This window comes from Chrysoperla carnea (assembly GCF_905475395.1).
Source record: "Chrysoperla carnea chromosome X unlocalized genomic scaffold, inChrCarn1.1 SUPER_X_unloc_10, whole genome shotgun sequence".
NCBI lineage: Eukaryota > Metazoa > Arthropoda > Insecta > Neuroptera > Chrysopidae > Chrysoperla > Chrysoperla carnea.
The window spans coordinates 7,501-12,500 of record NW_025408045.1 but is presented as its reverse complement, the minus strand read 5'-3'; the positions used below and the strand labels follow the sequence as shown (position 1 = coordinate 12,500).

General features: G+C 27.7%; 2 non-coding genes across 2 annotated transcripts; both read left to right on the top strand.

Annotated features, from left to right (window-relative positions):
* Window positions 1-1,045: 1,045 nt before the first annotated feature.
* Window positions 1,046-3,234, top strand: LOC123303540. Its single transcript, XR_006535651.1, has one exon. It is a non-coding gene; the product is annotated as a small subunit ribosomal RNA (ribosomal RNA).
* Window positions 3,235-4,206: 972 nt separating this feature from the next.
* LOC123303537 lies at window positions 4,207-4,361 on the top strand. The gene has a single exon (XR_006535648.1). It is a non-coding gene; the product is annotated as a 5.8S ribosomal RNA (ribosomal RNA).
* The last annotated feature ends 639 nt before the right edge of the window (window positions 4,362-5,000 follow it).

Sequence of the window (5,000 nt, the reverse complement as noted above, 5' to 3'; positions counted from 1 at the left end):
ATATTAAAGTAACACGCCAAAATTTTTCTATACACATAATATATACAAAATTATATATATTCAAAATATACTGGATGATAATCAGTTTGGTTTATTTTGTATATATATTAAAAATTTTTTTTTACACATGTATGCATATTTATTATTATATGAAATTTTTATCTCAGTTTTAATAAATATGTATTGAAATAAATAATAATACAATCTTATATATATTGATAATAGTCTGGATGGTAATCAGTTTGGATTATTTTGATATTAAATATTGTATTATTATTTTTTGTAAGAAAAACCTCTATATGTATATCTATTTATATCAATAATATTTTTATTTTTATTAAATTATTGATTATAAAATAGAATAACATATAAATTTATGTATTTTTTTTTGGTCAAAGCAAGTTCATGGGTTATAAGTTTTAAACTTTACACTCTGATATGAGCACACAAAATTTATATAAAAATTATTATTTATAAATAATATTACATTGACTCACCTCATACCAAGCGAGAATATTAAGTGTTATTATAACGTTTTTTATTTAAAATTAACTTTTTAAATAAAATTAAAAAATAAATGACGCTTTCAATCTAGCGACGAGTATGAGAAAATGTTTGAAATTTTTTAAGACCCATTTGGTGATGGTCTGACAAGAAATTATAATTATTTTATTTTTTTATTTTTTATTCAATAATATTTATTATGAATAACATGTTATATATTTCTTTTTGTAAAAGCAAAAAAATTATATAAATGACATAATAAATATATATTTGAAAAAAAAAAAGAAAAAATTAATAATAATATATATATCTCATATGTTTTTTCTATTAATTTTAAAACAATAGAGATATTAAAAAAAAAAAAAAAAATTTATATCAGTAATGGGTGAGACCATCTGATATTTAAAATGAAATTGTAATAATAATATTATTATATATTAATAATTATTATATGAAAATTTTTTTTCTTATAATAAGAAAACAAAAAAAAAAATATCATATATATATTTATTATATATTTAATATTATAAATACAAATAGTTCCCTGGTTGATCCTGCCAGTAGTCATATGCTTGTCTCAAAGATTAAGCCATGCATGTCTCAGTACAAGCCAAATTAAGGTGAAACCGCGAAAGGCTCATTATATCAGTTATGGTTCCTTAGATCGTACCCACATTTACTTGGATAACTGTGGTAATTCTAGAGCTAATACATGCAAACAGAGTTCCGACCAGAGATGGAAGGAATGCTTTTATTAGATCAAAACCAATCGGTGTAAATTTTCAATTTGCATCGTTTCGAATTTGGTGACTCTGAATAACTTTAAGCTGATCGCACGGTCAGCGTACCGGCGACGCATCTTTCAAATGTCTGCCTTATCAACTGTCGATGGTAGGTTCTGCGCCTACCATGGTTGTAACGGGTAACGGGGAATCAGGGTTCGATTCCGGAGAGGGAGCCTGAGAAACGGCTACCACATCCAAGGAAGGCAGCAGGCGCGCAAATTACCCACTCCCGGCACGGGGAGGTAGTGACGAAAAATAACGATACGGGACTCATCCGAGGCCCCGTAATCGGAATGAGTACACTTTAAATCCTTTAACGAGGATCCATTGGAGGGCAAGTCTGGTGCCAGCAGCCGCGGTAATTCCAGCTCCAATAGCGTATATTAAAGTTGTTGCGGTTAAAAAGCTCGTAGTCGAATCTGTGTCCTACACTGTTGGTTCAATGCTCGCGTATTGTTTAACTAGCATGTTATGTGGGACGTCCTACCGGTGGGTGGTATAGATTATATATAAAATATTATATTTTAATGTTATTATTTATTTAATGCATTTTATATATAAATATTTTTATTATGTAATTTATCGTAAGTGTTTAACCGTTAAGAGCGGTGACAGCCCCCAATTGCAATCCCGTTGCGGTGCTCTTAATTGAGTGTCGAGATGGGCCGGTACGTTTACTTTGAACAAATTAGAGTGCTTAAGGCAGGCTAAAATTTTGCCTGAATATTGTGTGCATGGAATAATGGAATAGGATCTCGGTTCTATTTTGTTGGTTTTCGGAATATCCGAGATAATGATTAATACGGACAGATGGGGGCATTCGTATTGCGACGTTAGAGGTGAAATTCTTGGATCGTCGCAAGACGGACAGAAGCGAAAGCATTTGCCAAAAATGTTTTGATTGATCAAGAACGAAAGTTAGAGGTTCGAAGGCGATCAGATACCGCCCTAGTTCTAACCATAAACGATGCCAGCTAGCGATCCGCCGAAGTTCCTCCGATGACTCGGCGGGCAGCTTCCGGGAAACCAAAGCTTTTGGGTTCCGGGGGAAGTATGGTTGCAAAGCTGAAACTTAAAGGAATTGACGGAAGGGCACCACCAGGAGTGGAGCCTGCGGCTTAATTTGACTCAACACGGGAAACCTCACCAGGCCCGGACACCGGAAGGATTGACAGATTGAGAGCTCTTTCTTGATTCGGTGGGTGGTGGTGCATGGCCGTTCTTAGTTGGTGGAGCGATTTGTCTGGTTAATTCCGATAACGAACGAGACTCTAGCCTGCTAAATAGACGTACTTTACCGGCATCTCAAGGCCCATCAACTGTTTAATTTCCTATATCATTCCTATTTTCATATGTGTTATGTATTGTATTTATATATATATGCATGTATTTTTGAGATTTTTAATAATCAAGATTATATTTTGTATTATATATTGTGCTTTATGTTGCATATGTTAAAGGTGTATGGGTATGTGCAGTTTTTTGATGTGGTTTTTACTGCCGGCGTACAAATAATTCTTCTTAGAGGGACAGGCGGCATTCTAGCCGCACGAGATTGAGCAATAACAGGTCTGTGATGCCCTTAGATGTTCTGGGCCGCACGCGCGCTACACTGAAGGAATCAGCGTGTTCTCTCCCAGGCCGAAAGGTCCGGGTAACCCGCTGAACCTCCTTCGTGCTAGGGATTGGGGCTTGCAATTGTTCCCCATGAACGAGGAATTCCCAGTAAGCGCGAGTCATAAGCTCGCGTTGATTACGTCCCTGCCCTTTGTACACACCGCCCGTCGCTACTACCGATTGAATGATTTAGTGAGGTCTTCGGACTGGTACGCGGCAATATTTCTGATATTGCCGATGTTGCTGGGAAGATGACCAAACTTGATCATTTAGAGGAAGTAAAAGTCGTAACAAGGTTTCCGTAGGTGAACCTGCGGAAGGATCATTAACGATATATATAAAATATATATTTATTTATATTTTTTGTATTGTTTTTAAATATTCCAAAAAATAAAAATATTATTGATAAGAAATATTTTTTTTTTTTTTTAACAAAATAACATATTAATATGTAATTTTCTCAAAAATATATAATAGTAATTATGTGTTAAAAGAGATTTATTTTGGTTATGATAGCGCATATTAAAGTAATACGCCAAACTTTTTTTATACACATAATATATCTATACATATAATATAGAGAATATTATATAAATATTAATAATATTTTTTGTTACATATAAAATATTTTTATATTCAATATTATTATTATTATTATAAAACAATAATTATTAATAAAATCTATAAATAATTTCTCTTATAAAAAAAAGTGAAATTAAAAATAGAATATATTGAAATTATTTGTTTATATGTATATAATCTCTATTAAGAAAAATAAAATAAGATTATAATTGATATAATCTATATTTTTATTTTTCTATGTTATATAATAAAAATAAAGAAAACACAAGATAAAATTTTTTTAAAGAATAAAATTTATTTTAAATTTAAATTTCTTTATATTTTGTCTTGATATTTCTTTTTTTTTATTAAAAGTTATTATGTTAAAAAACAAATCCATTTGTTTTGTACCATATTAATATTATATATATTTTTATGTAGAAAATAATTTATAAAAAAAAAAATAAATACATTTCTATAAAATATACCAAATATTAATTATTATATCTAGCTAGCACTAACAAAAATATCAAAAATGTTATGTATATATTTATTAATACCATAATATCTTTAATTTATATATATATATTTAAAATAAAATATATAATTTATATTCTAGAAAAATTTTTTTATTTTAAAAGAATTTATAAAGATATATATAAATTAATAATTTTATTTTTTATATTAAAAATAAAGATTATTATTAATAATAATACTTACATTTAAAATTTAAAAAGATTACCCTGGACGGTGGATCACTTGGCTCGTGGGTCGATGAAGAACGCAGCTAATTGCGCGTCAACTTGTGAACTGCAGGACACATGAACATTGACATTTCGAACGCACATTGCGGTCCTTGGATACTGTTCCCGGACCACATCTGGCTGAGGGTCGTATACATTATATTATAATATAATAAAAGATTATTTTACATAAAATTTTTTTTATGAAAAAGAAATTGATCAATAATTAAAAAAGAAAATTTATTTTTTCATATTTAATTATAAATTGATAAATAAAATTTTTATAAAAGAAATGTAAAATTATTTATATATGAATGTTTTACGCCAAATATAAGAAAAAAATAAATATAAAATGTTTTTAATAGCATTTAAAATTTATATATTTTTTATTATTTGTCGACATTTTTAAATTAATATATCAATATTATTTTTTATCATTTATATATAATATTATAAAACTTTATGTTAATAATAATATTAATAATAAATGATATTAATAATATATTTTTAAAATATTAAATAAAGAAGAATAAACAAAAATATTATATATTAATATTTTGTTATGGAATATTTTATTTGTAATAAAATTTTCAATATACTCGAAAAAAATTAATATATATAATTTTTTATTTTTTATTTTCTTCTCTTTAGATAAATATAAAAATAATATTATATAATAATATAAAAAAAATTTGAGTATGAATAATTAAGAAAATTGTTTACTTATAAAATATAACAAAAACATAATATATAAAAAAAATTTTTGTTTTAATACTTCTAAAAACTTTTA